A 25,010-nucleotide genomic window follows, 5' to 3' on the forward strand; every position below is an offset into this window, starting at 1 on the left:
CTTTTGGCTTCATTTGTTCTTTTCTAGATTTTTAAGAAGGAGCATTGGGTTGTTTATTTGGGCACATTCTTATTTTCTGAGAGAGGCCTGTAATGATATGAACTTGCCCCTTATGACCGTTTTTGCCGTGTCCCAAAAGTTTTGATACATTATAACTATCATTATCATTGTCTCTATGTACCTCTTGACCTCTCTTTTTATTTGTTCTCTGATACAGTCATTTTTCAATAGCATATTGTTTAATCTCCATGTATTTGTGGTTCTTCTCACTTTCGTTTTACAGTTAATCTCCAGCTTCAAAGTATTATGATCAGAGACTATGGTTGGTATGATTCCAACTTTCTTATATTTGTTGAGGCTATCTCTGTGTCCCAATTGGTTGTCAATTCTTGAGAAATTCTATGTGCACTAGAGAAGAATGTATAAGCAACTATTTTGGGATGGAAGGCTCTAAATGTCAATTATGTCTTGTTGGTCTAATGTGTCATTTGTGGATGTTATTTCCTTATTGATTTTCTATTTGGATAATCTGTCCATATCAGACAGTGGGGTATTTAGTTCCCCTCCTACGATAGTGTTTTGGTCTGTTTCTTCCTTCAGTTCTGTTAGTAATTGCTTTACATATTTCACAGCTCCCTGATTGGGAGCATAATATTAATAAGTGTTATGTCTTCTTGGTAAATGATTCCCCTTATCATTATCAAGTGTTCCTCAGTATCTTTCTTTGCCTTTTTTGTTTTGAAGTCTATTTTGTCTGAAATTAGTACTGCTACTCTGCTTTTCTCTGAATGCCTTTTGCTTGAAATATCATTGTCTACCCTTTCGCTTTGAGTCTATATTTGTCTTTGGAGCTGAGATGTGTCTCCTGGAGGCAGCATATGGTTGGGTTTTGTTTTTTAATCCATTCTGCAACTCTGTGCCCTTTTATTTGTGAGTTCAGTCCATTTACATTTAGGGTGATTATTGAAATATGAGATCTTCCTATAGACATTTTATCTTTTACTTTCTAATAGCTTAGAGTTTCCATTGCTTTCTTGTCTTTGTGTTTCTGTTTTCTTTATTTTGGTTGGCTTTTCCATTAAAAGAAAAATTCAATACCTAGCTTTTGCCTCTGATTCTTTTTGTTTTATGTTATATACTTCAGTTCTGAATCTTTGGTGTGTGGTTACCACTACGAATTTGAAAAGGATAGATATATAGATACAGTCATCCATTTTCTTCTGTGTGTGCCTTATCTCCATTCCCCTTTGGATCTTTGAATCCTTCCCTTTTCAGTCATTGTTATTTCAGTTTGTCCCTATGTATGCTGAAATTTCATTATTATCTTGCTGTAGCAATTCTTGTCTTATTATTTAAGCCTATAATGCCCCGTTCTCTGTAAGGATTGCACTTCTCTGCTTCTATTTTCCTGATAGCCACTTTACTCCTAATTATGTGGGGTTGTTTTTTTTTGGGGGGGGGAGTCATTTTGTTTTAGGTGAGCTGATGCCTTTCAGTATTTCCGGTACTGCAGGCTTCGTAGTGGAGAATTCCTTCAATTTTTTTTTATGCCTAGAAAGATCTTTATTTCTCCTTCATATCTAAAGGAGAGCTTAGCTGGATATATTATTCTAGGCTGGTAGTTCCTTTCACTTAATAATTTATATAAAATAATTTCATTCCATTCCTTTCTGGTTTGTAAAGTTTGCGCTGAGAAGTCTGATGATAATCTAACGGGTTTTCTTTTTATATGTTACCGTCTTCTTTTCTCTGGCGGCCCTGAGAATTCTGTCTTTGTAGCTGATTTTTTATAGCTCTAATACAATGTGTCTTGGTGAAGGCCTTTTTGGGTTGAGATAATTGGGTATTCTGTTTATTTCTTGAATTCCAAGCTCCAGGTCATTCCTTAGATTTGGGAAATTCTCGTCCAGTATTTTTCTGAAAATGCTTTCTAGTGCCTGCTCATTTTTCTCACCTTTGATAATGCCCATTATTCTTATGTTTCCTCTCCTGATGGTATCAGGTAGTTCTTGAATTTCTCTTTCATTATTTTTCATTCTTCGGTTTTTCTCTTCTTCCTTCTGATTTATTTCTAGATTTCTGTCTTTGATATCACTGATCCTTTCCTCCATTTGGCCGACTTTATTTCCCAAGCTTACTATTTCATATTTCAACTCTTGCAGTATATTCTTCATCTTCAGAAGTTCTATTAGGTTCTTTTTGAAGGTTTCAGTCTCCTCGCTCAGATCATCACATCGTTTTTTCAGTTCCTGACTCATTTCAGAACTCACTGAGATTTTTCAGAAGTACCATCCCAAATTCTCTGTAATTTAAGTTGCATATTTCTATGTCTATAAGTTTATTTTTTTGGAGATTTTTCTCTTTCTTTCTGAGCTGCTTTGTCATCTTGGTTGCTCATGGTGTTTAATGGATATTTCTCCATCTGAGCATTAATGGAAGTGTTTTCTGTTGTTTTTCCAGAAAGAAGATTCATTATATAAAGGTCTCTCTTTAGCTTGTTGAAAAGAAGACGCTTTTCTTTTGGTTTTCAGTAGGTGGCATCTAAGCCTCTTGGATCCTTGCTTTATATAAAGCTTTAGAAATGCCTTTTTATTTTCTTATAGATATTTAATCATGCTCGCTACCCTCAGTTTCAGTCCCTGTCAATGTCACCGATGGTCTCTGCAGTGTTTGCTCATATTTCCCAGGGGCTCTGCGGTTATCAGTCTCAGAGGGTAGGGGAGGAGGGGCCCTCTGAGTTGTGAGTTGGAGGCTGTGATTCAGCCTTGTATTTGCAGCTTCTCCCCTCCTTCTCTTACTACAGGGAGCTCCGACGACTGAAAGAGGCAACTTCTTTATTTCTCCTAGTCCACCGCCTGACACCCGGGCTTTCTGTCCTGTGGTAGCTCTTATGTGCAAATCCCATTCTCAGACTTGCTGGTGTGCAGTTTGGGTATTTGTAGTTGAATTTTAGATGTTCAACTTATTGTTATTTCAAGGGGTGAGATCTGAGGATGTCTCTCACTCTGCCATATTTTTCAGTCTCCTGGACAGCCGGGTGATTCCTTTTTGACCCATATAATGATCAAATTATCATCAAAACTACTCTCCTAAGTGGTCTTAAGAAGGTTGAAAAAAAAGGACAAGCTCTACTTAGAGTTATATAAAAATTAATTGCCTCACTTCACAAATTACACTACCAGTGTCATGTTTTCAACATCATTAATATTTTTAATGTTGAAATTTTGTACGATTTACTTTTCATGCCATGTTTCTTAATAGAGAGGTACTATAAAAAGCACAAGAAAAGAAATCTAACAGTTGTCTATAAAATGAATTAGAAGAGAATGGTAAAGCCAGTGGAAAGGCCATTTAAGAAGCCTTCGAATTGTTCAGGGCAGAAATAATGAGGACAGTGGCAGTTGTAGCCATCAGTGGGAATATACAAGAGATGGATGGGACTAAAGGGGTTGAGGTAGAACATTTGTAGTTTACAACTGATGATCAGGTTTCAGGCAAGTGAGCAGTGAATGGTGAGATAAAGTATTCTTTTAAGGGAGCCAGGATGATACAGTGTCTAAGACCCTGGCATTTGAAATCAAACTAGTGTATGCTGTTTAATCTCTTGAAATTTCAGTTCCTCAGTCTTAGAGTGAGAATGATAATATTCCTTAAAGGACTAAAGAGAATTATGATTTTAAAATGCTTAGCACAGTGCCTGGCAACTCATCACTATTTATTATCTGAAAAAGGTATTATTAATATTAGTCACCACGTAATAAAAGAAACCTAATTCTTATTTATCATATTTCATGAGCTCACTGATTTGTAGTTCTTTCTAGTAAAAAAGACTGCTGTCTAAATTATTAGGGTTACACTTTAATATTTTAATTCTTAATATTGTTTATAACAGTAGATGAATCAAAATTTCTTCATAAGTATCTGCTTCATGAAGCAGGATTATGGGTAAAGGTAGTATGTACAGGATCTATTTTAAGGATTTTAGTCTCTGAGGTACCAAAGAAATTTCCTTTTAAGAAAATTTAACAGATAAAATAGTCCAAAGCAGAAACCCCGAAGGCACAACTCTGCCATGATCCAGGGGCCTTAATTGCCATGTAGTAGAATTTATTCTGTCATAACCAATGCCATCAAAATAGAGTCAGTAGGGGTTTAATGGGCTTTTCTCTAAGAGTAAACTCATAATATCTCTCCAGGGTGGCAGTAACATCTTTAGTGCGTCAAGTTATTTTAGCCAAAAAATGTTCTATGGAAGTCAAAATCCTTTAAAATAATGTTTTTGGTTCATCTGCAATCAAGTAGGTATGTGGATGGATGGTAAACCATTGTTTGCCAAAATTAAAAAGACAATAATTCACACAAGTAATGCAAAACTACTCCCAAATTCAGATCATGCAGAGACAAATAATAATCATAAGTATTAGAAATGAAATGGAACTTTGGGAAACTGCATTCATTTTACAAATCAAGAAAACAAGTTCAGTGATTACACAGATAATTAGTATTGTAGTCCTAGAGACATGAGCAACTGACAGAATAGCATGGAAGGAAGGAAGCATAAACTTACATAAAATATTGTCATTATGTACATTTGGATTAGGTGATACATAGAAAAGGTGTTTTTAAAATTGATTGTCATAGACCAATAGTTAAGATTTTATTATTATCAAATAGTACATTCTCCTCTAGGACTATAATCTCTGAATTTGAGTCTCTATGGACTCATCTGTACACATAAAAGTTTACTTTCTGTTATCATTTCTTATAACATTGTATAATCAGGAATAAGCACCTCAAGTTATGTTTGTTTGTTTGTTAGTTTTTGTGGACAACTGAAAACAAGTGAACTCTTGTAGCTGGATAAACAATGCCTAGATAGAAAACTACGTTCAGTGAAATTTCCATGCTTAAAAATCTCTCTGCAGATAAATGAAGATAAATGGGAAGATAAATGAACACATGAATAGATTATTTGGCTAGATGAATATACCTTACATCTCAATTTATTTTGCTTAAAAGGTAAGGAATAGAAGTCTGTATCCTAAAGGGAGCATTGATAAGCCAAAAAATGCACATAGTAGAAAAGAAAATAAGAATTTTGCTCCATTCCAAAAAGAATGAGACTGACATTTTATTTTTGACAAACGTCACTATAGAGATTATTAAAAAGATTAATCTCTGTCCTATACCTATTCATTCAAAAGCAACATAAAGGAGGACAGATTCCATAAAATGTCTCATCCTTGAGTTAAGCATTTTTATTTAAGTTACATTCTACAAAACAAATTCCTTTTTGGTGGAAAATTACTTATGCTTTAAAATATGACACCACATTACTTCTGTTTGTAATTATCTTATTTTTTGTCTCAGAATTAGTATCTCGAATTGGGAATTTCTGTATTTGGAGTCAGGTATACAGGGATACAATGGCAGTTTCTATTTACTGTAAGACCCTGGACAAATCTCTTCAATTTTCAGAACCTCACTAACTTCATGTGTACAATGCACATGATAATCTCACTCACTCCACCCACAACAGAGGCTCTAGGTCATCTAACTTTTATCAGTAAATGTATGTTCAGCACCAAGCAGTGGGATAAGAGCATTAATATAGCTCGTATATATAAAGTCAATTTGAAAGTTTGAAGAACTAAAAAATTCAAGGAATCATGCCAAATTTTTGAGGAAAAATTGAACATGAATAATTATTACTCAAGTATCTCAAGATATAAATAATGAAAGAATTGGGAACATTTAATATATAGATATTATATATATGAATAGAAATTAAAAATATATAAGAATGATTAAGAATCAGTCTTTTGGGGAATATATTAATCCTTAATCAGTACATCAAATCTATTTTTTAATTAGCTCAGATATCAACTCCAGGATTTTCATCTGGTAAAATTTTTCTTTCAATGTGAGACTCTTTCTACAGGTATTTAATATCCTGTTATGGTAAATGAGCAGCAAGTGCCTTAGGAAAAAAATAGAGCAAAAGAAGTTTTTCCTAAAATAAAATGGTAACATCTCACTGGAAACTTGGGGAGAAGAGAACAAATTTTGATTAATAATTTTCATCTGTTCTTTACACCCACAAACTATGATTGTAGTGAGTCTATAGTCTAAAGGAAGCTAACGATATTATAATCAGTCAGTCAATCATTCTGTAATAGATGCTTATAAATTAACCATAGTTAAGTATTTATTGAATTACTATTAAAGTTACAGGGTAATATGCACTTACATTAGAGAAAAATCTTCTAGGGAAGCAAGTCTAATTTTCATGAAACAAAACAACAGGCATTAATAGACAAGCGATCAATAAACCATGGGAAACAAACTATAAGTAGAAGAGGAATGTGGAGATGGGAAACATGTGATGGGAACCAGACTGTAAAGCAAATAGGCATTGAATATTTGCAGAGAGAAAAGGCAGGGCTGGCAGGTATGTGTTATCAATCAGGTGTTAAGATGGCCAATTAGGGAAATAAACTACAACAAAAGTAACAATCAAGGCTTTATTACTTACTGAAGCAGTTGCAAGTGAAAGGCAGAATAAGACTCCAGATCCTTGGTGTTTCATTTTTCCCCACAGAAAAATGCAGCACAGATAGGAGGAATCATCTCATTGCTGATAGTACTGGGTGAGGGTCAAGTGGATGCAGCACAGATAGGAGGAATCATCTCATTGCTGAGGAGCCCCAAACAGAAGACTTCTACTTTTCTATAGATCCATGTGAGAGGGGGGGAGGGCTAAGAGTGGAAAGGTACTGAGTCAAAGTAGAGAAAAGTGCCTCAGTCTAAGTTGCCAAAACGAGGCCTCTGAATGGAAACACTTAGGCTAGAAGTACAGATATACCTGAGTATGGCTGATCAAGGTGAGGGATGGAGTGAGGTGGAGGCTGAGTCCCTGGCTGCCGTTCCTTCCAAAAAACTGTGCACCTCCCACCATGAGGCCTGCCAGGTCTAAAATATCACACATAGCAGTTTGATCTGGAGCCTGATACCTTAGTGTTAGGTGTGGCAATATAAAGAAAAGCATGCCTAGGGGTTTCTCCAGCCAGAAGAAAAATAAATTGGGGAGATAGGGCAAGTTAGGGTTGTAATCTTTATATGATTCACAGAGGAGTTTTAGATTGATGAGCATATCTAGACTCTGAATTCCAATGCTGGTTTTGTCTCTTATTGGTTGAGTTAACTCGGGAAAAACACTTCCATCTCTCTGAGGAGCCTAATATTGGCCTATGGGTTTGGGTTAAGTGAGCAAATATCTGAGAAAATGTCTGACTAAAGTCAGTAGGGTATGCTTTCAGTTCAAATCCAGGCTATGTCCACTGGTTGTGTTCAGGACCTTGCCATAAAACTAATTCCTGATAGAAAAACCAATACTTTAAGACTGATCCAGTGATAGTGCTGGGACAGCCTGAATAATGGCCCCTAAAAATATCCAGGTCTTAGTTCTTAGAACCTATGAATGTTACTTTCTACAGCCAAAGGGCTTTTGCACGGATCTTAAGATGGGAACGTTATCCTGGTTATTCAGATGGTCCTAAATGTAATCGCAAAGGTCCTTACAAAAGAGAGAGACAAAAGGAGATTTGACTATAAATGAGGAAAAAGCATTGTGATGATGAAAGCAGATGTTGGAGTAATACAGTCAGAAGCTAAGGAATGTGGGCAGCCTCAGAAGCTAGAAGAAGCAGATTTTTTCCCTGGAGCTTTGAAAAGGAACCAGTCCAGCTGATACCTTGATTTTTGCCCTCTAAGACTCAATTCAGAATTTTGACCTCCAGAATTATCATAATAAATTTGTGGTGGTTTAACTACTAAGTTGGTGGTCATTTGTTAGAGTGATAACAGGGAACTAAAACAAGAACCTTAGTTATCATCTGGGTGTTTTCATCTGAGGATAGTTTAGTTTCTGATAACCAACTCTGTCCTTTGTCTGTCCTCATTGAGTCTATGTCTGATTGTTAATGTACTTTCTACTAAAGAGATGGCAATACATGAAGGGACAGGATAAGCTAAGAAGATGTAGAGAATTAGACCACTGTGCCCAGCGAAGCAGCAGAAATTGAGTAAGCTAGTTTGCAAGTACACCAGAAATATCCCTTGGAACCTTACTTTGATAAAAGGTAGTAGTCCCAGCAACATTTGAGTTCTTGCTATTAAAGTGACTATATGATACTCCCTCACTGATATGACCCAAGGAATTTGTGTTATATTATATATTATTATTAATATTTAAATGAAATTAATGGATTGAAGCCTAGAATTTTTTTTAGGCCCTGAGGTCTACATGTATAGAAGACAGCTTTCAGTTCAGTGTCTAGGTTTGCATAAACTGAAGGCTATGATTTTACATTCATGTTGTTTCACTGCAGCAGTGAGAATGGCAAAGACATGGAGAATCCCAGAGACTTTGGCAAATAATGAAAGAGACTGGGAACCACATGGATATGGAAGTGACCATACTCATAGATCTCACAAGCTACAAGTTTGACTGTTTGCTTGACCTTCTTTCCCTTTCTACTCTACTATCCCTTATCTTCTTGTCATCTTTTTTCTGCCTGTTGTCTAGTTCATTAGCATCTCCACTGGAGGAGGAATCACAGAGAAGAGTGGAAAAATGTAAGTCATATAAATCAACTTTACTACTTGTCAGCAGCTTGAACGCAATTTATTAAAGGTGAAAATTATTGACAGGGAAGGATTTGGAATAGCTGTAGAGTTCACTCATCCAGTGTAACTGTATTGAGAACTGAAGATCAGAGCCTTATTCACTTGCAACTGGTGTTTTTATTCTATGAGCAGAGAATTTAGTGATTTCTAAGACTTCTCTCTAAATGAAGGGAAGAGGAAAGAAGTGAAGGAAGAAAAAAACATGTTGACTGCTCTGAATTCTTACTAGATAGCAGACACTTTTATATTATTTTTGGAATAAATTTCCATAATTTACTTGGCATATGGTTGTACCATCACACATTAATCTCTGCTTCTTTGAGTTTATTTTTCTCTTTGGTGTAAGACTGTTCTTTTCATAATAGCTAAAAGGTCAGCTCTACATTCGTCTTAATACTTAATTTCCCACAGTTATAGAATAAGTAGCCAAGGTTCAAGTAGGTGTTTGTACTACTACATCTGAAGGACTTATTGGCAATTCTGTAAAGAATGGTTTTTGAAGAACAGAAAAAGAACTAATGAGTAGAAATTACAGGGGTAGGATATAGGCCTGATGCAAAGAATAATCTTGTAATGTCTAGTGCTGTTCAGCAATACAACAGAAGGAGTGATAGAGAAGGTATCGCAGCAAAAGTTGGATGGCTATTTACTAAGGATGCTGTAGAGGGGATTAATGAACATACATAGTAAGGATTATGCCAGAAAAAAACTCATCTCTTTTAACTTTTATATTTTGTTAATCTAAATGTATAACAATATGATTAGCCTATCAGTATATTTTATTTTTCTCAAATAATCCAAATTTAATATTCTCATAATTCAAGTTAAACAATTCTTCCAAATTGTCATGTTCTCTGTTATCCACCCATCTATTCAAATTATTTTCATTCTTTAAGGATCAGTTAAAGCTTTACTTCTTTAGCCTTTTCTCCACTCAATGATCTATTTTTCTCTTGATTATTATAATATTCTGAAAGCATTTCTTCAGCACTTAACTACACACCAATACTTGAATTGTTATCTACATGTACATGTCTTATCTCCTCCACAAAACTTACATCTCCTAAAATGCATGAAGATTACAGAGCCTGAATAAATAGTTTTATTTAATAATTAAAATTATTTTTTTTTATGTTGGGTGGAAATGAATAATGAGCTTTTCAGTGAAGTTTCTCTTTTGTCATTGATGAGGCCTCTAAAATGTGCCACCACAACATCAATTACAAACAATTTTTATAGAGTGATTGTTTCTTTTAAAAATTTATTATATGAATATCTTCCTAAAGCCAGGCTTTACAAATGTTTAACTGTTTATTTAGCATCATAAGCCTTGAGTATCACTGTCCCTGATCTTTTGTAAATGTCACTTCATGGCAAAATAAAGTAATGACACAAGCAGCTTCATAAAAGACAGCATATTGGAATGCAGGACTACAAAGATTTAAAAGTCAAAGTAGAGGAATAAATTTCATAAAAACTTAATAATGAAATAGTATTATTTGACTACCAATTATTTTAGTTTTATCATAGTTATAAAAGTGAAAATTAATTTAACCTTTTCTTATGAAGTTATTTTAACTCTGTTCACCTTTCTAAGAGAGGTTTTTGCAAAAAATCAGTTGAAGAGCAATTGTGGCTGCTATTAATGAAGCTATAAATAGGAATAGACAATCATTCCTAGGGTAGCTGTAAGTGTGTGAAATTTGATGAAAGATCACCAAAACAGTTGCCACAATTTTTCATAGCAAGCCATTATTAATTCATTTAGCAAGCCCACATCAAACAACTATGTGCCAAGAATTAATCTTTTTTTTCTTCATTTAGATTATTTAAAAATGAATATGATAATGTCTACTTTACCTAGCTCGGTGTCGTATGTAGAAAAACAAAAAACAAAGAAAAGAACATAGACTTGGAAAGAGCTGAAGGCTTTCCGAGGCTTCCAGACCCCCTCTACCTGGGACAGAGCAAGTCATACCTGACTCAGAATTAGTACCCTGATGGCGCTTCTCTCAATCAACCATTCAGCATGGCTTAAGCTTTCCCATCCCTCCTCCAGATGCAAGAGAAATCCCATCTTCTTTATAGACGTAGTGGAGCAGAGAGGATAGTCTAATCTCTAGACTAGACGTGATGTCTAGGCTTGGTGGTAGTATTTATTTTAATTTCATGTATGTATGTATGTATGTATGTATGTATGTATGTATGTATGTATATACGTATGTATGTATGCATGTATATATATATCATAACAAATACAGTTTTTTAAAATTATTTTTTTATTTTTTTAATTACAGTTGGCATATAAGATTATATTAGTTTCAGGTGTCAGGTGTACCATGCAGCAATTAGACATTTATATAACTTACAAAGTAATCACCTTGATAAATCTGATGACAATAAGAAATAGAGTGGGATGAGAAAGGTAGAGAGGATTCTTCCTATCTTACAATGAAGCACCTAGAAGGGAAGAAAGGAATGTTCCAGGTTTCCAGATTGCGGAGGTACAGTTTTTCTAAATTTTGTAAGGCAGCTTCCATTTCAACAAATTCTGTGTCTTTCATGAACTGAAAACTAGAAAGGTTTTTCTCAATGTAATATTCATTTACCTTAAAATTAAGTCTAAGGCCTCCTAAATTCTATCATTTTCATTCTTTAATTTTTTTTATTAACTGTATTGGGTAACATTGCTTAATAAAATTATATAGGTTTCAAGTGTACAGTTCAATCATACATCATATATATATTGCATTGTGTATTCACCACGTTCATTGCAATATTTGGTAGTGTTATGAGTTTCTACCTTTTTTTACATTTTAGTAAGAAGTTGAAGTATACTTTAGTAGAGACTATTGATCAGATACCAGTTTGTTCTGGGACTTCGTGTGTGTGTGTGTGTGTGTGTGTGTGTGTGCATGCGCGCATGTTGCATGTATTATACCTGTTTTTATTAATTTAATTTGATTCTTATAAAAACACTTAACATGAGATCTGCCCTCAGCAAAATTTTTAGTATACAATACATTATTGCAGACCATAGGTACAATGTTGTACAGCAGATCACTCTTACTTGACATTCTTGATAAATTGATCTTGATATTGTTTCTAATAAATTAAAGAAGAAAAGATAGTGTTTCTTCCGACCCTTTGAGTCTTATGAAAGTTTCCTGACTCATCATTATGAGTAGAACATTTAATTAAATCCAATAAGCATTTTCATCCAATCTTACAGGTTACTTGCACACTGAAGAAAGAAAACATGCAAATAGCTAATTATAATAAATGGATAATAGTAAATAATTTTGACTGGAGATTAAGAGTATAATAAAAAATGTCATGATGTAGGTGACATTTGAGTTGAGTCTTAATATAAATATATAATAAGGTGAGAAACATTCTAGACTGAGGAACCTACATAAGCAAAGCTATTACATGATATAACAATTACATATTATGCATGTTAAATAGAGAATAATTTGAAGCATATGCATGTAAGTCAAACTGACCATCTTTCTCTTTCTCAGGAAAAAAAAACAAAAACAAAAAACAAAGAACAAAAAAACAAAAAAAACAGTAAGCTCATTCGGCCTTAGATCCTTTAAACTTGCTATGCCCTCTATCTGGGATGCTTATCACGATCTCTTTGAATATAAAGGAAGAGATATTGTATCTTGTGATCAAATTCACTAGAAATTGATCACCATATATAATCTTACTACAGAGTAGTTCTTAATGAGTAACTTATACTAATGTGTTAATGCACAAATGTGAATTTTTATATCTAGATAAGTTGTATTTGCACGAATGTTGAGAATCAATAGAAATATCTGATTCTTTGTAATTCCTTTTGTATATTCTTTATTCACTATTTTATCTGCATAAGATATATAATTATTAATCAATCAACTCGTAGTTATAAAGTATCTTCAGTGACACTGTTTTATAGATAGGCAAAAATCTGTTGAAGTAAATGTGTTGTGTTTTAAATTTCAAATTCCAATTGTTAATTGCTGGTTTATATGAAAGAAATTACATTTTTATATTAACTTTCTATCCTGCAAAGTTGTGATTGTTATAAGATTTTTTTTAATCAATTCTTTCAGATACCCTCTATAGACAATCATTTCATCTGCAAAGACAGTTTTATTTCTTGATTTTCAATCTGTATAACTTTTATTTTCTTCTCTTCCAGCTGTATTAGTTAGAACTTCTTGTATAATGGTAAATAAGACAAGAGCTGTTCTTGTCTTGTTCATCATCTTATGATCTAGTTTCTTACCATTAAGTATGATGTTGGTTATTTTTCTGGAGATATTCTTTATCAAATTGATAGTTTGTTCTATTTCTATTTTGCTGAAAGTTTGTTTTGAATGGGTGCTAGATTTTTGTCAAATGCTTTTTGTCAAATGATTTTTGTCAACAAATGATACAATTATATGATTGCTTTTCTTTATCCTGTCGATGTGATGGTTTGCATTAATTAATTTTCAATTGTTGAACCAGATTTGTGTACCCAGAATAAATTCTGCATAATGTATAATTCTTTTTTTTCAATTGCAGTATAATTGACATATAACAGAATTTTAAAAATATATTGTTGGATTCAAGTGCTAATATTGTGTTGATGAATTTTACATCTATGTTCATGAGAGATATTGGTCTATAATTTTTTTTTTATAATAGTTTTATGTAGTTTTGGTGTTTAGGTAATGCTGACCTCATAAAATGGGTAAGGAATGTTCTCAATAGCCACAAGCGGTTGTAGAACCTGGCTTTTTCGCATTTCCACCACTCCTGCTGGCCTCAAGGTGACCTCTTATGTATGTCTCCAGTTGTATGATTTTCTTCAGCCAGGCCTCAAGCAACTCCCAGTGATGGTTGTTCTGCAGTTTTGTTATATTTTGGTGAAAGGAGGCATGCACAGCATCTAACTTCTACATCATCTTGGTAGTTCTCTAGAACATTCATATTTAAAGTGATTATTGATATGGTTGATTAATAGCTACCATATTTGTCACAGTTTTCTGTTTATTGCCTTTGTTCTGTTTTTTGTTTTGTTTGTTTGTTTCTTATTTGTTGTGTTCCATTTTTTCCCCTGCCTTCTCTGGTTCTAATTGAATATTTTATATGATTCCATTTTCCCTCCTCACTTCTCATATCAATTATACCTCTTTTAAACACTGATTTTAGTGCTTGACCTAGAATTCACTGTTTTTGCTTTAATGGTTTCTAAAGAAATTTTTTGTTGAAATCCAGCCATGATGTATGTAGTAAGAGACACTGAAGAAAAGAGGTCTTTAGTGTGAAGTGTTATATTTATCTGGCTAGGATTTGGACTCTGTTTACTGTCCTAGCTGTGGTATCAGAGAAAAAAGACTAAATTTTTTTCTAGTGTTCTTATTTTTATTCCTTGTTGCTTTTGGTTTCATTAGAGCCTCCTTCATTCATAAGTTTGAGACATTCAGTTCTTTCAGCTGTATTCTCCTGTTAATATACAGAAGCCCTATTCATGTGGTGGTAAGGGTTTGAGAGATGGAAGAATTCTATAATCTTATGATTAAATCTCAGTATTTTAGTGAGCTTGTGTTCCTAGGCTGCAACTTTCTTACTCCTGCTGCCCTTACCCCTGCTGCCCTTAAGTGAGAGAGGTAAAGTAATGAGCCTGGATGTGGGAATTACTCTTACCCATCACTGAAGATTGAAAGATGTAGAGATAGGTATTTACTTTCTCTCAGGTCAGATACCCTTGGTAAGGAGAATAACATGGTATAGGTATATTTTAAAATGATTAGTATCCCCCTACCCCTCCTAGAAGCAGAAGATGATTTTTCTTTGATCTTCACAGTGAGAACCCTTTGGAACTCTTGGAGGTACAACTCATGAAAGCTGGGGGCCCCTCTAGAGCTTTTAACTCTCAAGCTAGTCTACACTGAGCCTCTAAAATATGTCAGCTGTGTTTTAACTTTCCTACAATGCTGGCTCTATATGCAGGCTTCTTCTCCTGGTCTTCTTCTCCCAGTAAGCTGTGATTCTCTATATCCGCCAGTTTTCTGGGCAGCAGATTTTCCTTCTACCTCAATTCTCTAAGAAGAGTTGTTTGACTTTCAGTGTAGCTTTTTCTTTGTTGTGAGAATGGAGTGTGACTTCCAAGCTTCTTAGGTGTCAGACCAGAAACCAGAAGTTCTTTTCTATCCTTTACAAGCAGAATTGTTCCTAATGTTTTATCTTTACCAGAAGGCCAAGCAGATAACATTTACTGTACATTTGATGCATGATATCATAATGTGACATATTTATATCACAGTTTATTGAAAGCATCATTTAGCCCTGGTGCTATAAACCTAAAAACAATAACAGAAATACTAAGGATTTATGGAATTTAGAGTGGCCTGTTGTGATTCTGAGTGTGTGAACCAATTTGAGAACCTCCAGAGGCAGATGTCTCTACCTCAGTCCTCATGCTTATGTTCCCATCTGTGGCATGGCTCCACAGCTCCTTGGTCTATGTCTAACCTTGGAGATAAATCTGACAGACAATATTCCCATAACTCTTCAGAGCCAGTTTTTGGACCTGCTAGCACTGTAACCTCTTAGAAATCCTCTTCTGAAATCAAGTCAACAGGGAAAAAAATGAATAAAGTAGGAATTTGAGGGGAAAAATATTAGTACAGGAACTAAAGTAGGTTATTTTATAACTGACACTAGGACTTCTTCTGGGTTTCATGAAATATTTGAAAATGTTGCATTTTGGGTGGTTTATTTTTCTAGCTCCTGTCATTTTGCTAGTTGTGAAGGATTTTCTTGATTTCTTTATTTACGAAGTGAAAACCTGTACATTTAAATTCTCTGGGTGCCCATAGAACTGCCTTCTCCTTGAGATTCTAATATTTCCAAATGCCTACCTCCTGCCTTGAATTGTATCCAAAGATGCAGTTATTTCACACAGTGATATTACTGCACATTTAATACCCAATGTTTCATTGGTTTGGAGGTGACCTACCAAAATATACCCTTCTGGACCTGATTATCTTCTAATTAGACAGAGAAATCACAGCAATTCCAAAAACTTCTAGAGATAACTTCAGATCTACTTAACTTGGATCTTTAATGTGATGTTTTATGATATTCTCAGCATTTGTAATATTTTAGAAGAACTGTGATTCCAACAATAGTGAAAAAATGACACAACAAGCTAATTACTCAGTAATTCAAGGAAAAATTATGATCGAGCAGGGCCGGGTCAAGTGGAAATATAAAATTGTCACCTAGGTTTCCTTCTGTTACCATAAACCTCTTATGCGAAGTAGTGGACATGAGGCACAAAGAGCCTCATTTGATTAGTCCATTTACTTTAACACATAAGAAGAATGATAACTAATATTTGTTGAGTGCATCTTACATGCCGAGCACTGTGCTAAACATTTAATTTAAATTATTTAATTTTATTCCCCTGATGATCTTATGAGGGTGTACTATTATATCCTAGTTTTGCAGAAGAAGAAGTTGAGACTGAGAGAGATTAAATCTAAGTCCGCACAGACAAAAAAAAAAAAAAAGACAGGACTCAGCTTTCAACCCAAGAAGTCCATCTCTAGGATTTTAATAATTACCACTGTACTATATCAAGAGGTAAGTCGTTGATCCTCAGGCATAATCTGAGAAGTATCAAGATGTCCACCTGCCTAAATATATCTTTTCAATCGCTACTTAGTCTTACATGTTGAGTATTGCCTTCTAAAAGTTCCTGGATGCTGGGGGTAAGGGTTAGAATAACTTACTAAACATCTTAGTTCTGAACACCTTAGTATTTGTTATAGAGATGTCAACCTCTCATGATTGATTGCTCTCATTGGTGATAAGCCAGAAATCTAAAGTCAAAAATTTTGGATTAGATGTTTCACTCATGTTCTTACCATAGTATTGCCACTATATGGTGAGGCAGACCTCAGACAAGTTTCTTAATGTCTTTGTGCTTATATTCCCTCTTGTGTAAAGTAGAGAAAATGATAGAAGCTACTATAAAAGGTTGTGATAAGTAAATGGAGAATATATGAAAGGTACTCAATTGCCTAACATATAATAAGCCTTCACTATATGCTATCTAGTATTTTTACTCTTACACCAATGAGATAGTTTCCTTCCCATGTGACACTTTCTTGTTCAGATTTACTTACAGAATAAGAACCTCAAATCCACTAAATCATCCCTCTTTGAGGACTTATTAACTATCTGATAATCCTTCTAAACTTGAGGTTGACTATGTCTTGATTCACTGGGACATGATCCTAAGCTATTGCTTGTATTTTCTCCATAATTTGGGTTTAGAGAGATAAAAAGGATTATTATTGGTATTTTCAACAGCCACAATGGTAAAAAACTCTCTAAAGGTAATAAACTGGGCAGTGGGCAAAATTAAATTTCTTGTAGTTTTTCAAGTACACATCTTAGTTTTTCTTTTTTCTTTTTACCATTTTCATTTCTCTGGGCCTTTGCACAAGCTATTTCCTCTGCTTTAAAGTTTCTTGTCCTTTGCTCATTTTACCCTAACCCCTGATTGTTCATTTGTTAAACTCCTAGTCATTTACAGCAGACTTTTATCTTTATTTCTTTTCTTGTTTTGGTGATCCAGAAGCTGATCTCGTAACTTTTGCTACATTGGTAAATATACTATTGTGTGATTTTTATTCTGGCAGTATGAATCCTAGCATGTTATTTAAGATGCTTCTTCCTGAAACTTTGAACCTGGAATCAATTGATGCAAAAACATTAGAGGACTGTTTAGAACAAATTCTGCTGACAGCTACATGATGTCTAGAGTCCCATAGTGGGTAGACAATGACACTATTAATGGAGTCCTGGAGCCAGCTGGTACTGGCTTCTGATGGCCAATTGTGAAAATTTCTAAAAAATGAATCATTTAAAGTTTTTATTAAATATCAAATTGTATATAAACTTTTAATTAAACAGATTATGTTGTAAATAAAGGTACTAAATACTCAAAACTCATTAGTTCCTAATTATTTTATTGCATTTCAAATATATATTTATTATGCATATAATATGAAATATTATATAGTGGTGTGTTACTACACATTTTTTCCAACTTGCATTCAGTGATGTCACATTGGTGTCTTGATACCTCTCACAATGAGAATATTTACACTGTGCATAATTGACAAATGTTACAAATTAGAACTTTTTTCTTTGAAAGCCAGTTTTTAGACATTTACCAACACACCACTGATCACTATCTACTGCCTCATGGTTATGATGCCAGTCTCAGCATCCAGATTTTGACTGGCGGTGGAGGCATTCAGACCAGGCTGTGACCAGCTGACTCTCTTTGTTTCCACCTAGATCCTCTAGTGTTCCAAGATTCTGTGAACTAACCCCAACCTCTCTAGTATATTCCTTTTCTGCTCAAGTTAACCCATTTCTATTGTTTTCAAATAAAAATCGCAATAGGTATAGCATTTCTTCAAAGTCTGTCATAGACAGACAATCCTGACACCTCTCACCATATATATGCTATTTCCTTTTTTTTGCTACATGTAGATTTTATTCATGAGAAAGCTAAGGGTGCGTATGGCTGAAATTGTGGACATATCCTATAGAGTCCCGTAGGTTATTATATCAATACTTCTGAAATGACATACTACATCACTGTGATTCAGAGAAATTGGATAGGGACATGCAATTTAAATCTTCCTTTGTTTACTATACCTGAAGCAGCATGACTCAGAGACTACATGGAATAAAGAAAAGGAGATCTATCATATCATTCAGGAGCTGGAAGTTAATGTCAAACAATTCGTCTACTCAAAATAAAAAATTTATGCTTAGAAAGAATAAAAGGAAAGGGCAGATCCAAAGATTAAAGGGCATGAACCAAAAATAAAAAGCATAAAAACTGCTAAATGACTGACTAAATGAAAACTATCAACAAAGGAGAATATCAAACAAGAACAAAAGGCATAAGAAACTAAAGAATATAAATGCAAAAATGGACAAATTGTAAATACATTTTGTAATTTCGGAAAGAGTTTTCATTGTTTTCTTGTTCGTGAAGGATTTTATGGGCAATACTTGTTTCATCCAGTGCTACTAAGAATAACCAAATGGAATCGAGTACTTTCAGTATATTTGTAATACAAATTAGGGCTCTCGTTACTAGCAAATATCAAACTATTGTGGCCTGATATGGTCTTAATTGACACAAGTTTCACAGTAAATATAATGATTTATATAGATGTAATTCTAAATTCTATTTTGCTCTTATCAGTGTACGATTACTTTTGAAGCCAACATATGAGCAGTACTATTGAAGGAATAAATCTAAATAAAGAGCTGCAAGAAAAATTGCTTATCATGCTCACAAAAATTAAAAGAATCAATATGAGTTCTGTTTGTTACATGGCTTTGTATAGCTTTCGTTAACTGAACAGAAATTTAAAGAATTTTCCCAATTTTCTCTGAATTTTCAGAAAAATACTATAAGCAGACTAGATGAGATAATGAAAGCAAAATTACTCTCTCTCTATATATATATACATACACTTAAATATGTATATATACTATATACATATATGTATGTACTTTAATAAGTATAAATATAATCTAGGACAGCCAGAAATTCCAGAACAGTAGAGTAAGAATGTACACAAATCCACTTCTTCATAAAAGTAATGAAAATACTGACGAAATGTCAAAATCAGATTTTTCTGAACATTAAACAGACTTGCAATAATCCAAGGTATATTTAAGGAAAACTGTTAAATATTGGTAAAAAAAAAATTTTTGTCAAAAAAATTTTACTGAAGTATAATTAACCTACCATAAATTTCATTCCTTTAACTGTACAATGTTTTTTTAGTAAATTTATCATTGGAAACCATCATAATCTACTTGTAGAACATTTCTATCACTGGACTATGATCTTGATTACCAATGATTTGAGAGTTATCACAAAAGTAGGATACTTTATTTATTTATTTTTATTTTTATGATATATAATTGACATATAACATTATATTAGCTTCAGGTATACAACATAATGATTTTATATTTGTGTATATTGCAAAATGATCACCACAATAAGTCCAGTTAACAGCGTCAAAATAGTTACAATTATTTTCTTGTGAGGAGAACTTTTAAGATTCACTCTCTTAAGCAACTTTCAAATATGCAGTACAGCACTATTAACTATAGTTACCATGTTGTACATTACATCTGTATGACTTATTTTATAACTGCAAGTTTGTACCTTTTGAACCCCTCCACATATTTCACTCACCTTCTGGCATCTACCTCTGGCAACCACCAAGCTGTTCTATGTATCTACGAGCTTTTTTTTTCTTTTAAGATTTTATACATAAGTGAGATTATATGACATTTGTCTTTTTATTTCAGACTTATTTTACTTAGTATAATATCCTCAAAATCAATCCATGTTGTCAAAATGTCAAGACTTTATTCTTTATTATGGCTGAGTAATATACTATCATGTACATGTACCACATCTTCTTTATCTATTTATCTACTGATGGACACATAGGTTGCTTCTATATCTTGGCTACTGTAAATAATGCTGCAATAAATACAGGGGTGCATATATCTTTTTGAGTTAATGTTTTTATTTTTATTTTTTAGATGAATATTCAGAAGTGGAATTGCTGATCATATGGTAGCTCTATTTTTAACTTTTTGAGGAAACTTCATACTGTTTTCTATAATGGCTGCACCAATTTGCATTTCCATCAATGATGTACAAGTACCTATTCTCCACATCTTCTTCAACACTTATCTCTTGTCTTTTTGATAAGAGCAATTCTAACAAGTTTGAGGTAATATCTCATTGTGGTTTTGATTTGTATTTTTTTATTAGTAGTAATGTTGAGAATCTTTTCATGTACCTATTTGTCATTTGAATGTATTCATTGGAAAAATGTCTATTCAGATCTTCAAGTCAGGATGCTTTAAATGCTCAGAATTCACATGTAGATATAGACCTACCTTTTATTATTTTTTTTATTCTCTCAAGTTTTGATCAATTCTCAAATCTAGGCTATATTTTACTTTTAAACAAGGTATAGATATTTTTGTGGGTATTTTAAAGTGTTTTTAAGGATAATAAATAATTTATTTTATTTTTGTTTTACATGAAACTTTAGACTCTTATGTAGTTATAACTTTGATGTCCTCTTTAATCTGATGGTTATCAGGAAAATATTTATTAACTATCCAAGTGGCTGAGCTTTTGGTTCAATGCTTTAAACACTTACCGATAGCCTGCGGTTTTACTGCATTCTATAAAAAAAGGTATAAAAATTTTACTTTGAATTTAGTAAAAAGAATTCAAAGTAATTTGTAATCATTATTTAAAATGCCTCATGGACAATTAATAAAGATTATAGTATTGTAACAATATATTTAGTTGCATTTTTAAAAAGTATCTAAATTCTTGTTAATATTTTCTTTTTCGATCTATCAATGGCTGATAAATGTATATTTCATTATAATGATGTTTTAGTCTGTTTCTCCTCAAAACTCCTAGTTTTCACTTAATTTTATTGGTGCCATGTCATCAGGTACATAAATGTTCATGAGTGCCTCTTATTAGTTTGTTATGAATTGATTTTGGATTATAGCTTTAATAAATAAATTACATAATGACTTTTCCTATAACACCATCACCTCAGATTTATCATTTTTATATTTGAATGTCATAAATTTATCCAATTTTTGAGTTTAAAATTTTTATACTCACTTGTCATATTTCTTATAAGCAGCATAGTTAATTTTAACTTAGAAATAGGTCCAGATATTTTTCACTATAAGCACATAAAGAACCACTTCACTTTTATAATTGCTACTTAGTATTCCATTTCTTGTGTATCATTACTCATTTAATCACTTTTTTCTGAATATTTCGATTGTTTCCAGTTTTTATCTTTGGGAATTAGAAATATGTGATGAATATCATTATATGTAAAGCTTTGTGTATGTGCAATACTATTTGTAAAATGAATTCTAAGCAATGGTATTTACGGGTTAAAAGGTGTTTGTGTTTTAATTTGTTGTCACTGCCAAAATAGTTATCAAAGAGTTTGTCTTGCATATGGCAATTACAACAGGCTATAATTACATACAAACTAATCTCCCCTTCATTTCAGCCATTCAGAATGAGGAAACACCATCTCATGGAAGAGAGAAAGCAATCTAATTTATTTTTCTTCCAAATGAATAACCAGTTGTCCCAAGATCATATATTGAATAATCCATATTGGTTTTTGAAATTATTTTTATTGTATGTAGAATCCCATAAGCTGAACAAACTCCTAATGTGTACATAGTTTCTAATATCATGGAGATGTGTCATGCTTTTTTTTTTAAAAAAAACATTATTTTAGGTTATTTTGTATTTTAAGATAGATCATATCTGAGTTTGTATTTTGATCATACTTCAGTTACAAACACATAATAATTACAAATAAATATAGAAATGGAAAATAAAAAACATGATTGTTTCAAAAACATGATACATATTTTGGTTACTTGGTTGCAACAGAAAAGCAAAATGAGCGTGGCTAAAGCTGAGCTGTTGTTTTCTGAATCATGAAGTGAGCAATACTGGTCCGAATCTTGGCTCTGTGGAATAAAGGAGACAAAATTTGTTCACAGAGTGAGGAATTTGAGGCAGGCTTACTACTGCTTAAAGTGAATACCTGAAATATATCACTCTCAAACCAAGTTTTAAAACTAGACAAAACAAATAAATAAACAGAAGCCAACTTTTGTATGGGGCATGAAGCTAATATTAACTTGACACCCAAGCTAGACAAAGATGTCACAAGAAAAGAAAACTAGAGGCTAAGATCCTTTATGAATATGGATGCAAACATCCTCAATAAAATACCAGCAAACTGAACATGGCATATTAAAGGGATAATGCAATTCAAATAAGTTAGATTTATTTTAGGAATGCAACATATGAAATTTAATTTACTTAACATAGAACTTTAAAAGAATAAAGGGAAAAGACACATGATTATCTCAATTGTTGCAGGAAAACATTTGACAACATCCAATACCATATCATGTTAAAAACAAAATGAAGCAAAAACAATAAACAATAGAAAAAAAAAAACTAAGAAGAGAACTGTCTTGATATGATGAAAAGCATTTATGAAAACCCACAGCTAATACCATATTCAATGTTAAAAGATTAATACCATTCTCTCTAAGATTAGGAGTAAGACAAAGGTGCTTACTTTCACTACTTCTATTGAATATTGAATAGCTAGAACAATTAGGCAAGAAAAGGAAATAAAGGCTTCTAATTGTGAAAAGAACAAATAAAACTGTTTCTATTCACAGAAGACACAGTTGTATATATAGAAAACCCTGAAGAACCTACAACAAAATATTAAAACTAATAAATTTAGCAAAACTGTAGGATACACAATCAACATACAAAAATAAATTATATTTTAATACTCTAGCAATGAACAATCCAAAAAGGAAATTAAAAAAACAATTCCAAAAGCATCTTGCTAGTTGCTAAAAGAGATGTTACCCCATTCATGAATCATTTAGTAAAGCCGACTGGAGAACAAGTTCTGGTAAAGATGGCAGAGGAGAAAAATGCTGTTTTCGCTATCTCTCATGACCACATAAAAATTATAATCGAACTACAGAACAACCATCACTGAGAGTTGTCTGAAGTCTACCTGAACAGAATTCCTACACTGGTCATAAAAATAAATGGTGTAGATGATGGAGGCTCTGTTCATCCCTCTGGCAACCAAATCAAAATTGTAATGGAAACAAGGAGCAACAGCAAGGAAAACTCTTAACAAGTGGCCCTGGAAGGGTGTAGGCTTGGGCTAAATTTGGCCCACTGCTGAAACCCTGTCAGTACTGTGCCACTGGACACCTACTTCACAAATCCACACTAATAAGACCAAGAGACTTAGGAGTTTTGCTTAGTACATAAAAACAGACATGCAAAGGCAGCCAATGGGAAGACAAAGAAGCAGAAACCATATGAAAGAACAGAACAGAGATCCAGAAATAATGAAGTCAAATAATCTAACAGATACAGAGTTCAAAACACTGGTTATACAGATGCTCAATGAACTTTTGGGAAGTGTAGCCAAATTCAGTAAGAACTTTGACAAAGAGATAAAAAAAAACATTAAAGGGGAAATGAAAATTATAAAAGAGAACCAGTCTGAAATGAAGAACACATGATCTGATATGAGAAGTATATTAAATGGAATAAATGAAATAATAAACAAAATGAATAAAGAAGAGGATCAAATGCCCTATCTAGAGGACAGGAAAACCAAGGACACTCAATCAGCATGGTAAAAAAAAAAAAAAAAAGAAGCTAAGACTATAAAAAATAATTTAAGAAGCATATAAGACCCTAATCGGCATAAATGAAGAAAATCAAAGTGTTGAACAGCTATTTGAAGAAATAATGATGGAAAACTTCCCTAACCTGGTGAAGGAAATGGACATAAAACCCCAGGAAGCTCAGAGAATTCCAAAAATCAGGGATCCAAAGAGGCCCACACCAGGACATATCATAATTAAAATGCACAGGTTAAAAACAAAGAAAGAATCTTAAAAGCAGCAAGAGAAAAACAGATAGTTACTTATAAGGGAACACCCATAAGACTGGCAGCTGATTTCTCAAAAGAAACTATGCAGGACAGAGGGTTTGGCAAAAAATATTCGACAGGATGAAGACCAGGATCTACAAACAAGGATACTTTATCCAGCAAAGCTATCATTTAGAGTTGAAGGACAGATAAAGAGCTTTCCAGACAAAAAGAAGCTAAAGGAATTTATCACCACCAAGCCAGTATTACAGAAAATGTTGGAGGAACTTCTTTAAGAAGAAAAAACATGTATCAAAAACAGGAATAAAGAATCGTAACAACTACATTCCTATCAATAAGTACTTTAAATGGAAAAGAAGTAAGTGCTCCAACCAAAAGATGTATTGAATCAGCGATTTGAAAGATCAGGTAGCAGGAAACATCCAATCAGAGTAGCAACAAGAAAAAAGAATCCAAAAATACGAGGATAGTTTAAGGGGTCTCTGAGATAACATTAAGCATATAAACAGTCACATCATAAGAGAACCAGAAGAGAGAGAGCAAGAAATTGAAAACCTATTTGAAGACATAATGACTGAAAACTTCCCTAACCTGGTGAAGTAAATAGACATACAAGCCCAGGAAGTGCAGAGAGTTCCAAACAAGATGAACCCAAAGAGGCCCACATGAAGACACGTCATCATTAAAATGCCA

Source organism: Pteropus alecto, unplaced genomic scaffold (genome assembly GCF_000325575.1).
Source record: "Pteropus alecto unplaced genomic scaffold, ASM32557v1 scaffold24, whole genome shotgun sequence".
Classification (NCBI taxonomy): domain Eukaryota; kingdom Metazoa; phylum Chordata; class Mammalia; order Chiroptera; family Pteropodidae; genus Pteropus; species Pteropus alecto.